We start from the raw sequence: 14,083 nt of genomic DNA, 5'->3' as shown, positions 1-14,083 counted from the left end.
ACAATAATCAAAGACAAGTGCACAGAAAAGGGGAAATCATAACAAGAGCCCTGACGAGGTACCGCCTCGTAGTCTCAAATCGTAAAAATGAATCACAACTTTTCTTATATCACCGCGGGATCCATTATATTTAGTTTTTGAAAATCATTTTCCCAAAATAACATCTCGCATTTTAGCCCACCTTATCACACCACATAGCTTGTAGTAGTTTCCCTACTAGACACGCGTTGCAAGCCTACCTTATCTCACCGTATGTGTTTCAACACCCAGACCTTATACCACCGCATGTGTATGAATAATAACATCACAAAAGAAACCTCGTGCACACAATAACAACCGTACGACAGAAACCTCATGCAAACACATAACAATTTTCTCAATAACACACGTATGCCAAAAACATAACAACTCAAATAAATGACTTTCACAATATGTGCCCACATGCCACAACATTTTCGCAAAACAGTTTCAATTTCACAGCTACGTATAGCCCTCGACTCAACAACACTTAACACTACAACAACTGTCATGGCCCAATTTACTCTATAGGCCGTGATGGCGCCCAATGTTACCGCTAAGCAAGCCAATGGTGAACTAGCCATGCATTTATTCTTTTTAACAATTTTGAAATAGTTGATTTTTATTTATTAAGTAAGAGGTGAAATATTTAATAAAATAAAACGTAAATAGATATGAGAGAAAGTGTCGTGTAATAAATACTCAAAAACCATCAAATGTTTACTAGCATATTTCCAAGACGTGGTGTCACAAAACACTAGTAAGTATGAGCTACTAGTAGAATATACAAAATAATAAACTACTGTCTAAAATAGAGTATATAGAAAGTAAATGCAAAAGAGAGACTCCAGGTGCTGCAGAGCAAACTCGGAAGCAACTCACCACTAATCCTCAGGGTATCGGGGGTGCGCGCCAGAATGACTGCCAGATGCACCTGCCTTAGATCCTGCAGGATAAGTGCAGAAGTGTAGCGTGAGTACATAAATAACATGTACCCAGTAAGTATCCAGTCTAACCTCAAAGAAAAAGTGAAGAGAGATCGACATTGACACTTACTATGGGCCAATAATAAAATGCAGAAACTCTAAACAATTATGGAATAAGGAAATAATAATAACAACACTATAACAAGCAGTGAATAAATGATTCTTTAACTGATAATAAATTCCAAAATCTTCATCTAACACATACTAGTTCCAAATCACTTCTTGTTATTAAATAAAATTACACCTCTCAAATCATAACATAATATCAAGTGTAATCAGGTTCTGAGAATTATCACGCACTATTTATACTGAGGTCATACGGCCCAATCCAAAATACTTTTTGCACTATCGAGGGTCAAACGACGCGAACCATAGATGCATCTATTATACTGCTGAGACGAACGTCCAGCTCCCATAAGAATAGAGAAGTTCACTTCGCTCGCGGAGGTATTTGTGACGCTAGAGGACATGGATTTCTCAGAGTTATTAAGTATTAGTAAATTCTTTTCCCAAATAAGAAATCTAACTTGGAAGTTTTCAACTTTAACATCTGTAGTCTCAGCTCTATTTAAGATAATTAATAGGCACAATAATCATGACAGTACAAGTAAAGTATGATGTAATTCTAAGACTACCTGGACATCTCATGGAATATAGCTACGCACAGGCTCACATCACCTATTGCGTACGTAGCTCCCCACACAAGTAATTCATAACAAAACATACACCTAAATGGATGAGTTCCCTCTTACAAGGTTAGGCAAGAGACTTACCTCATTCTCAACATCACTTTCCGACCTCAAATTCACTCTAAAGCCTCAATTCGATGCCGAACAACCCGAAACTACTCAAGGTTATATAAATTAATCAATACATGCTCAAAATTTCATATTCTAACTATTACAGTGATTACCCAACCCCAATTGAAAGATTCCTAAAATTCATCCGTGGCCCACGTGCCCGGATTCCGGAAATGTTCAAAGATAAATATTACCCATAACCTCACGAACTCAAATATATCATTTTCACCCAATTCTATAATTATTTTTTTTGGTTAAATCCCATTTTTATCAAAACCTAGGTTTTTCAACTAAACCCAATATTTTCACAATTTTACATGTTAAAATCTATCCATAATCTATGTATTTAACTTACATTGGATAAAAATTTCTTACCTTCAATAGCTATGTCAAAACTCCTCTCCAAGAGGCTCTAAAATCGCCCAAGAGATGTAAGAATGGAGTAAAGAATGGCCTAAGTCCTGACTTAAATGAACCTCACTGCCCAATAGTTTTCGCACTTGCGGCTCCACTCCTGCGGAGAAAATATCGTAGTTGCGTATCATGCCCATGTCTACCTCCTTCGCTTCTGCGTAGAACGACTCGCTTCTGCGGCGTACGCGTCGCACTTACGACCTTCCCCGCTTTTGCGATCGCCTGCCTCGCACATGCGCCTTCGTAGGTGCGGTCCTTGTCTCGTTTTTGCGATCACTAGGTAGTCAATGTCAGAACTCTTCTACGGTCAAAAGCTAGCACTTGCGAGCTCGCATCTGCTGGCCAAAATCTAGCAGTTGCGGACGCACCCGAACTGGTGAACAAAAAGTTCTATTAAGTCCAAACTTGGTCCGCGCATCGTTCGAATGGCACCCGAGGCCTGAAAAAACATACCAACAAGTTAGAAAACATAAGATAGACCTTCTCGACCTCTCGAAATAGGGAAAACAACACCACACTAAGAATCACACTCCAAACAAAATCAAATCAACTTATGAATTTCAAGTTCTTCCAACTTGCTCCGAACTCACTGAATCATACTTAAACTACTCGGAATGATACCAATTTTTTGGGTGCAAGTCTTAAATCACATACGGGACTATTTTCTAGATCGAAGTCCCAAACAGACCTCGATAACACCAAAACCAACTTCAAACTAAATGTAAAGAACTTGAAAAACCTTCAATGTGCCAACTTTTGATATTAAGCGCCGAAATGCTCATGAGTCATCCAAAACCCGATCCGAACATACGCCCAAGTCCACAATCATCATACAAACCTATTGGGACCGTCAAATCCCAGTTCTGAGATCGTTTACTACAAATGTTGACCTAAGTCAAACTTAACCCTTTTAAGCCAATAATAAGGAACTAAGTATTCCGATTTCAACCCGAACCCTTCCAAATCCCGAACTAATCATCGCCGCAAGTCATAGAACAACAAAAGCACATACAAAAAGTCTTATTTATGGGAACAAGGATCTATAAAGCAAAAAGACCGATCAGGTTATTATAGAAACAACAACAATAACACGAGAATACATCAAGTAAATCAACACAAGAACTTCAGAACACAAAGAAACGGAAGAACGAACTCAAAGAGAAAAACACTACAGGGAAATAATAGTCTCAACAAGAATAGTTCAACAAGGGAGAAGTAATATGTAACAATGAGTCCACGAAAGTGCAATTTGACAACAAGAGAGATAACATGAATCAATGACCCCAAATAAGAATACGTCAACAATGAAAGGGGTAACAAACATCCATTTAGGCTAAGCAATTACGGAAGAGATAATAATTATTTCAATTAAGGTTAAGCAATTACGGAAGATATAGTAATGATTTCAATTAAGATTAAGCAATTACTGAAAGATAACCATGATTTTAGTTAAGGTTAAGCAATTACGAAAAGGATAGCATGACGATAAAAGAGGCAATAACTTCAGTTAAGGCACATAAGAGTTTAATCAGCAATAAGGGTAGAACATGAAGCAATTAATTCCAATTATGACACGTAAGGGTGAATTTAGTAAATGGGGGATTTAACATGACAAACCACTTCATATCTAATGAACATAAAAACCTAAGAGCCCTAAACGGTCAAATTTACACAAATAAGCCCGAGAACGTACTCGTCACCTCGCGTACACGGACTTCACATGACACAATTAGTACAAATGACTCAAATTCTAAGGGGTGGTTTCCCCACACAAAGTTACGCAAGATACTTACCTCAAACCATGCTCAATAAATCAATTAGAAGGTCTTTCCCTTGATTATCCAACTGTGAACGGCTTGAACCTAGAAAAAATAATTTCATACTATAAATATAACTATAGGAAACTAATTTAAATAATGAAATAATGATCTTGGCTAAGAATTCAAAAATCGCTCCATAAAGTCGACCCGGGCCTAGGTCTCGGAAATCGACCAAAATTTCAAAAAATCGAACACCCATTTGATATTGAGTCCAGCCGTACAAGAATTACACAAATCCGATACCAAAATTACGCTCAAATCCCCAAAATTCGGCCTAAGAACTTTTCTCCATTTTTACATAATGTTTCAACCCAAATCACTAATTAAATGATGAAATCAAATATATAAACATGGAATTTAACCAAAACTAAGTAATAATAACTTACCCCAATCATTCCCTTGAAAATCTCTCCAAGAATCCCCTCCAGGCGACCTGCCAAAATCAAATTTGTGTTATGAACTCAAACCCTCATTTTGAAATATTAAGCGCTTTTGGTATGAAGAAAAGTATTGTCCATAAAGGATTTTCCAAATTTTTCATATTTGGTTGTGTAACGACCCGGTCAGTCATTTTTAGGTTGTAGCCCCGTTCTCCCATTTACTGCTCATTTTATGCTTTATAAGTTCTATGTGACTTGCTGGGGTAGTGGTTTGGGTCCGGAAAGGTTTCAAAATAAGTTGAGATACTTAGTCTCTAGGTTGAAAACTTAAGTTCAAAAGGCTGAACGGATGTTGACTTATGTATAAACGACTCCGGAATGGAGTTTCGATGGTTCTGTTAGCTTCGTTGGGTGATTTTAAACTTAGGAGCATGTCCGGATTGTGATTTGGAGGTCTATAGTTGAATTAGGCTTGACATGGCGAAAGCTGGAAATTTAAGAGTTTGACCCAGAGTGGACTTTGTTGTAACTAGGCTCGGATTGGGGTTCCAGGAGTTCGAGTAGGTCTATAGTGTCATTTATGACAGGTGTGCAAAATTAGAGGTCAATCAGATGTGATTTGATAGGTTTCGGCATCGAATGTGGAAAATTAGAAGTTCAAAGTTCATTAGGCTTGAATCGATGCGGGATTTATGGTTTTAACGTTGTTTGAAATGATTTGAAGACTCTACTAAGTTCGTATTGTATTTTATGACTTGTTGGTATGTTTGGTTGAGGTCCCGGGGGCCTCGGGGGTGATTCAGATTAAAATTAGATTGGATTTTGGAGTTTTGGAGGAGCTGGTGTGGTCAGGTCTAGTGCAACCACACCTGCGAGGAATTGTTCGTAGGTGCGGAGATGCAGAAATGGCCATGGGGTCGCAGATGAGGTTCTAGGTGAATAGAAGTAGTTGCGCAGGTGCGAGGAAAAACACCGCACCTGCGTTCTCGCAGATGCGAGTGGTTTATCGCAGAATCGGAAAAGGACTTGGGGAGGTTGGTCCGCAGAAGCGCACCTGCAGGAGTGGTATTTGGGACCGCAGAAGAGGGACGCCTAGACCTTAAGTGACCTCCGCAGATGCAGAATTTTGACCGCAAAAGTAGTGCCGCAGATGCGGCAAAATGGATAGCAGAAGCGGAATCACTGGCAGTGCATATTAAAACGAGGGTTCCGTGATTTTTCAATATTTTAAACAATTCAAGTCGGGATTTGGCAATTTTTGAGAGGGATTTTGAAGGGATTGCTGAGGTAAGTCACTTGTGGTTTAATTTATTCAATAATTATTTTCCCCCATTGAATTTCCCACCTAGTTTGTGTGTTTTTGAGGTTAAATTTGGGTGTTGGAGGCTAGGGATTTGAAGAGTTTAATTTGGGGATTTGAGTGGTGATTTGATATCGTATTTTGGTAAATTTGGTATGGTCAGACTCGTGGTTGAATGGGTGTTCGGATTTTGTTACTTTTATTGGATTCTGAGACGTGGGCCTAGGGGCCGGTGTTTGAGCTGACTTTTTGAATTTGATTTAGAACTTAGTATTTTCTTATGGAATTGATTCCCTTAGCTCGTGTTAATTATATCAAACTATTTGTGGCTAGATTCAAGGCATTCAGAGGTCGTTTCGTAAGGCAAGGGCATGTTGGAGCATAGATTTACACAGTCTTTTAAGTTTGATTCTTGATACCCCGAATTTTGTGCTATGTGATTTATGTTGAGGTGATGCGCATGCTAGGTGACGAGCATATGGGCATGCACTGTAGAAATTGTGATTTAGTTGATTCCATGGAACTGCATAACTATTTTATCTAAATATTTTGTTGTACTGTATGTGTTAGAGAACTTGAGCTGAGATACATGTTATAAATCATGTTTAGGTTATTTGCTCGTATTATTGGGACCCACAATGGTCTTTCTTTGCTATTGAGCTATCTATTTAATTACGGTCGTGTAATCAATCAGATTCATCATTACGTGTCATATCTCAGTCTTTGTTATCGTATATTGTCACATCTCGTATCATTCATTAGGGCTGCTTAGCATAAGTATTGTGAGCCCGAGAGACTGGAGAGATTGGTGACTGAGTTGGGGCTTGAGTGTCGTCCGTGAGTGATATCTATATATATGTGGATCGGGTTGCATGTCGCAACAAACCTTATGGATATATACATATGGATCGGGCTGCACGCCGCAACAAGACTTATGGATATATACATGTGGATCGGGTTGCACGACGCAACACGCCTTATGAACTATATGTCTATATATATATATATATATATATATATATATATATATATATATATATATATATATGTGAATCGAGTTGCATGCCGCAATAAGCCTTATGGCTATATATATATATGGATCAGGTTGCGTGCCACAATGGGCCTTATGGCTATATGTGGATCGGGGTGCACGCCGCAACAGGTATCGTACAGTGCTGAGTGACTGAGCGTGGCGAGCGAGAATTGAGACAGGCAGATTGAGTTCTCTAAGAGTTTGAGTACATGATATTTTACTGTATTGCATCACATACAGTTCTCACATTGGCATGTATGAGTAGTCATACTTGGCGTATTGCATCTGTGATAAACTTAACTGTTGAACCTAGAAGCGTGGCTACTAATCTGTATTGCTAAACTTTGTATCCTTGCCGTATAGTTTGAGCTCGTAACTGTCTTCAGACCACATGTTAGTTTTGTTACTTATTGAATTGGTTGTACTCACGCTACACCCTGTACCTCGTGTGCAGATCCAAGTGTTTCCGATCACGGCGGTTGTTGAGTTGCGGAGTCCAGACATTTGGAGATCATCGAGGTAGCTGCTAGGCATTCGTAGACCCTTTCTCTCCTCCCTTATCTTTCATTTTATTTATATCAGTTTTATATTCTAGATGGTGTACCAGACTATATCTTTATATAGATGCTCATTTACTCGGTGAAACCCTGGTTTGGGGAGAGATTATGTATAAAATTATGACCTCCTATCCTGCTTTTAAACGATTTTCCTTCAATTAAACTATTTTCATATCTTTCAAAGATTTAAAGTGTTGGAAATGTTTAAGTAGTCGCCTTTCTAGTACTACGATAGACGCCATCACGATGGTTTGGTTTTGGGTAGTTACAAGTTGGTATCAGAGCCTAGGTTACATAGGTCTCACAAGTCATGAGCATGGTTAGTAGAGTCCTACTGATCAGTACAGAGACGTCTGTACTTATCTTCGAGAGGCTACCGAACCCGTAGGAAACTTCACCTTGTATTCTTGTCGTGCGGATTTGTTGATTGCGGTCACTAAATTTCTATTGTTCTATTATCTCATAGATGGTGAGGACACATGCTACTGATAAGGACGGACAACTACCAGTACCACCAGCTAGGGACACGAGAGGCCGAGGTCATGTTAAGAGCTGGGATAGGGGCAAAGGTGCAACTCGTACAACAGCTAGAGCGGCACCTGTAGATCCATCAGTTACTCTAGATCAGGAGCAGGTACTAGATATGGTTGAGCTAGTGGGTCTAACTTATGCACCAACTGTTCCTATTGTGATTGTAGGCCTTCAGAAGGCTTTAGCTCAGATATTGATTGTGTGCACCATCCTTGCTCAGACGGTTTTTGTTTCGGTCGCGGCATACACTTCTCAGACCGGGGGAGGTACTCAGACTCCCATCATCCATACACCAGAGCAGGTGATTGAAGGACTTCAGACACCGAGGGTACTACCAGCCCACCCGATTGTAATTGCTCAATACCAAGTGGGTCCCGTTATGACTGATGGGGATCAGAGTAGACTTAAGATATTTGGGGGACTTGAGCCACCATCATTGAGTGAAGCTGAGTCTTAGGATGCCCATGACTTTTTGTACAGGTGCCAGCAGATTCTTTACACGGAAGGTATTCTAGAGGCCAGTGGAGTCTCATTCACTACCTTTCAGTTTACTGGGGTTTCCTTCAGATGGTGGGAGGTTTATGAGAGGCGAAGACTAGTCGGTACAGCACCACTTATATGTCATGAGTTCTCCGTTCTCTTCTTGGAGAAGTTTGTGCCGTAGTCTCGTAGGGAGGAACTGCGTAGATAGCTTGAGCAGCTACGTCAGGATAGCATGTCTATGACCCAATATGAGATAAGGTTTTAAGAGTTGGCTCGTCACGCAGTTTGGTTGGTTCCCACTTATAGGGAGAGGATTAAGAGGTTCATTGATGGCCTCACATATTAGTTGCAGTTGCTTATAACTCGGGAGAGGGTGTCTGGTGTTACATTTAATGAGGTGGTTGATATTTCTAGGCAGATAGAGGGAGCCAAGAGGCCTCGAGGTTTGGGTGGTCCTAGTGGTTTTCATTCTAGGGGACAGTCTTACCACAACAGTGGTCGTCCTTATAGGCCCGCTCAGATGGCTCATCTAGTTCACCATGGTTCATATAGTGCCCGTCTAGGACAATCATCTCTCAGTGCTCTTCCAGCTCAGTGTTCGTCTTGTGCTCCTTTAGTTCAAGGTTCATATGCACCTGGTTCTTCTAGTGGGTATTCTGGTTCTCGGGGCCCGATCCAGTCCCCACCACCATTGTCATATGTGGGTTTCTATGAGTGTGGGGATCTTGGTAACATTAGGAGGCAGTGTAGGGTTTCTCCAGTTTAGCAAAGTGGCTAGAGTATGACTTCAACACCAGTTACATCGCTACCCACCCAGTCAGCTCGGGGTCGCCCAAGATGGGGAGACTGATCAGGTGGTGGTCAAGTCCGATTCTATGATATTTCTGCCAGAAAAGATGTCGTTGCTTCAGACATAGTGATCACAAGTATTGTCTCAGTATGCCACATGGATACTTCTTTATTATTTGACCTAGATTCCACTTATTTGTATGTATCATCGTATTTTGCTCGTTATCTGGATATGCCCCGTGAGTCCTTAGTTTCATCTGTTCATGTATCTATACCGGTGGCAATACTATTATTTTGGACTGTATATATCGGTCGTGTGTAGTGGCTATTGGGGGATTGGAGACTAGAGTTGATTTCTTAGTGCATAGTATGGTTAATTTCGACATGATCTTGGGTATGGATTGGTTGTCTCCATGTCATGCTATTCTGAATTGTCACGCTAAGACCGTGAGATTGGCGATGCCGAGTTTGCCAAGGATCGAGTGGAGGGGTTCTCTAGATTATGTTCCCAACAGAGTGATTTCATATTTGAAGGCCCAACAGATGGTTGGGAAGGTATGTCTATCATATTTGGCCTTTGTGAGGAATGTTGGTGTTGATACTCCTACTATTGACTCTGTTTCGGTAATACGAGATTTTTCGAATGTGTTTCCTGCAGACCTGTCGTGCATGCCACCCGACATAGATATTGACTTTGGTATCGACTTGGTACCCATCACTCAACCCATTTCTACTCCTCCGTATCATGTGGCACCAACGGAGTTGAGGAATTAAAAGAACAACTTTAGGAATTTCTTGATAATGGGTTTATAAGGCCTAGTGTGCCGCCTTGGGGTGCACCGGTTCTTTTTGTGAAGAAGGATTATGGTACTTTGTGGATGTGCATCAACTATAGGTAGTTGAACAAAGTTACAATCAAGAATATGTATCCTTTGCCGCGCATTGATGATCTATTTGACCAGCTTCAGGGAGCGAGGGTGTTCTCTAAGATTGATTTGAGGTATGGGTATCACCAGTTGAAGATTCGGGACTCGGATATTTTAAAGACAATATTCAAGACCCGTTATGGTCATTATAAGTTCCTTGTGATGTCTTTCGGACTAACCAACGCCCAAGCAACATTCATGCATCTGATGAACAATGTATTTCCGCCTTATCTCGACTCGTTTGTCATAGTATTCATTGATGATATCCCAGTGTACTCTCGTATCTAGGAGGAGCATGCCTAACATTTGAGGATTGTGTTGCAACGGTTGAGGGATGAGTAAATTTATGCCAAGTTCTCCAAGTGTGAGTTTTGGCTTAGTTTGTTGGCATTCTGGGGGCATGTGGTGTCCTCAGCTACTGAGATTTCTCAGCTTGATGGGTTATTATCATCGCTTCGTGGATGGTTTCTCGTCTATTACACCGTCTTTGACCAAATTGACCTATAAGGGTGCTCATTTCAGGTGGTCAGATAAGTGTGAGGAGAGCTTTCAGAAGCTCAAGACTGCCTTGACCACAACTCCAGTTCTAGTTTTACGGATCATCGGAGCCTCTAGCACTTGTTGAAATAAAAAGATCTAAATTTAAGGCAGCGAAGATGGTTTTAGCTACTAAACGTCTATGGTATTACTATTCTATATCATCCTGAGAAGGTCAATATGGGGGCCGATGCTTTGAGTAGAAAGGTGGTGAGTATGGGTAGCCTTGCATTCATTCCTGTCGGTGAGAGACCTCTTGCAGTCGATGTTCTGGCCTTGGCCAACCAGTTCATGAGATTAGATGTTTCGGAGACTAGTCGGGTTCTAGCTTGTGTGGTTTCTCGGTCTTCCTTATATGATCGCATCAGAGAGCGCCAATATGATGATCCCCATTTGCTTATCCTTAAGGACACAGTTCCGCATGGCGATGCCAAGGATGTTACTATTAAGGATGATGGGACGTTGTGGATGGATGGTCAGATATGTGTGCCTAATGTAAATGGGTTACGTGATTTGATTCTTGAGGAGGCCCACAGTTCGCGATATTCCATTCATCCAGGTGCCACAAAGATGTACCAAGACTTGAGGTAGCATTATTGGTGGAGGAGAATGAAGAGGGATATAGTGGGGTTTGTAGCTCAGTGCCTTAACTGTCAGCAGGTGAAGTATGAGCATCAGCGACCGGGTGAATTGCTTTAGAGGCTTGAGATTCCAGAGGGGAAATGGGAGCGTATCACCATGGATTTTGTAGTTGGGCTCCTACGGAGTTCGAGGAAGTTTGATGCTATTTAGGTGATTGTGGATGACCAAGTCCACGCACTTCATTCTTGTTGGGAATACCTATTCTTTGGAGCGGCTACCTATAACAACAACTACCAATCGAGTATTCAGATGGTTCCGTATGAGGTTTTGTATGGGAGACAGTGTCGAAATCCAGTGGGTTAGTTTGAGCCGGGTGAGTCTAGGCTATTGGGTACTGAATTGGTTCAGGATGCTTTGGACAAGGTTAAATTGATTCAGGATCAGCTTTGACCGACGCAGTGCAGACATAAGAGTTATTCTGATAGGAAGGTTCGTGATATTGCTTTCATGGATGGGTAGAAGGTACTGATCAAGGTTTCACCCATAAAGGGTGTTACCAGATTCGGGAAGAAGGGCAAGTTGATCCCTTGGTATATTGGGCCATTTGAGGTACTTCAGAGGATTTGAGAGATGGATTACAATCTTGCCTTGCCACCTAGTTTGTCGAGTGTGCATCCAGTATTTCATGTTTCTATGCTCCGGAAGTATGTCGGCGATCCATCTCATGTTTTGGATTTCAACAGTTGGATGGTGAATTGACTTATGGTGTGGAGCCGGTGGTCATTTTGGATCGGAAGGTTCGAAAGTTGAGGTCAAAGGACATAGCTCCAATGAAGGTGTAACAAAGAGGTCAGCAAGTTGAGGAGGCCACTTGGAAGACCAAGCGGGAGATGCAGAGCAGATGTCCACTCCAATTTGAAACTCCAGGTATATTTCTAGAACCATTAGAGAATTAATATATGTTTAAGAGGGGGAATATGTAACGACCCGGCCGGTCATTTTGAAAGTTGTAGCCCCGATCCCCCATTTATTACTCATTTTGAGCTTTATCGCTGCTATGTGACTTGCCAGTGTAGTTGGTTTGGGTCCGGAAATGTTTCTAAATGAGTTTGTTTAGGTCCGTTAGTTCCGTTTGGTGATTTGCACTTAGGAGCGTGTCTGGATTGTAATTTAGAGGTCTATAGTTGAATTAGGCTTAAAATGGCAAAAAATTGGAAATTTAAGAGTTTGACCGAGAGTGGACTTTGTGGTTACCGGGCACGGATTGCGGTTTCAAGAGTTGGCGTAGGTCTGTGGTGTCATTTGTGACTGGTGTGAAAAATTTGAGGTCAATCAGACGTGATTTGATAGGTTTCGGCATCGAATGTGGAAAATTAGAAGTTCAAAGTTCATTAGGCTTGTATCGATGCGCGATTCATGGTTTTAGTGTTGGTTGATATGATTTGATGGCTTGACTAAGCTGGTATTATGTTTATGACTTGTTCGTATATTTGGTTGAGGTCCCGGGGGGCTCAGTGTTGATTAGGATTGAAATCGGATTGGATTGGATTTTGGAGGAGCTGGTGTGGCTATGTCTTGTGTAACTGCACCTGTGAGGGATTGACCGCATGTTCAGAACCACAAAACTGGCCATGGGTTCGCAGATGCTATTTTAGGTGAGTGGAAGTAGTTGCGCAGGTGCGAGGAAAAATACCACACCAGCAATCTCGTAGATGCGGGTGACTTGTCGCATAAGCGGAAAAGGACTTGGGGAGGTTGGTCCGCAGAAGCGGATGTATTTACGCAAGCGCACCCGCAGGAGCGGGATGTGGGACCGAAAAATTATGATGCCTTGACCTTAAGTGACCTCCGCAGTTGTGGAATTTTGACCGCAAAAGCGGTGCCGCAGATACGGCTAAATAGAACGCAAAAGAGGATAAATGGACCGCAGAAGCGGAATAACTGATAGTGCATATTAAAATGAGGGTTCCATGATTTTTCACCATTTTAAACATTTCAAGCTCGGTATTTGGCGATTTTTGGGAGGGACTTCGAATGGATTCTTGAGGTAAGTTACTTGTGGTTTAATTTATTCAATAATTATGTATCCCTATTTAATTTTCCACCTAGTTTGTGTGTTTTTGAGGTAGAATTTGAGAGTTGGAGGCAAGGGATTTGGAGAGTTTAATTTGGGGATTTGAGTGGCGATTTGATGTCAGAATTTGGTAAATTTGGTATGGTTAGACTCGTGGTTGAATGGGTGTTCGGCATTTTTGACTTTTATTAGAGCACTTGAGTTGAGATCCATGCTAGAAATCATGTTTAGGCTATATGCTAGTACAATTCCCGAATCGAGTTGCATACCGCAACAAGCCTTATCTATATATATGGATCGGGTTGCGCGTTGCAATCGGCCTTATGGCTATATGTGGATCGGGCTACAAGCCCAACATGTATCGTACAGTGTTGAGTGACTAAGCGTGGCGACCGAGAATTGAGACGGGAAGATTGAATGCTCTGAGAGTGCGAGTACTTGATATTTAACTATGTTGCATCACATACAGTTCTCACATTGGCATGTAGCTATAGACACATGACAATATGCTAGAATTACATGTAATTAGATATGTTTTACCCCTACTTTGGTGTGTTCTTAGGTGTTTTGAATGTTGAAAGATGGCCAATCAAGCTTAATTGTTGAAGTTTGTTATGTAGGAAGACAAGAGTGAAGAATACAGGTGATTTGAGCAAAAATGAAGCTAAAAGACAATTTTTGAAGAAAAAGAAAATCGGACCAGGTAGTGAAGTAATTTCGAAAAGCACAGGAAAACCTGGAAAACATAACCAGGCCTTGTGCGAAGCACAACTATCGAACAAGGGCAAATTTGCCTACGTTTTATCTTGAGGGGAAATTTAGTACATTGGCTTAGGAACGTGATATAAAAGTT

This window comes from Nicotiana tabacum, chromosome 17 (genome assembly GCF_000715075.1).
Source record: "Nicotiana tabacum cultivar K326 chromosome 17, ASM71507v2, whole genome shotgun sequence".
NCBI lineage: Eukaryota > Viridiplantae > Streptophyta > Magnoliopsida > Solanales > Solanaceae > Nicotiana > Nicotiana tabacum.
This window is presented reverse-complemented; position numbering follows the sequence as displayed.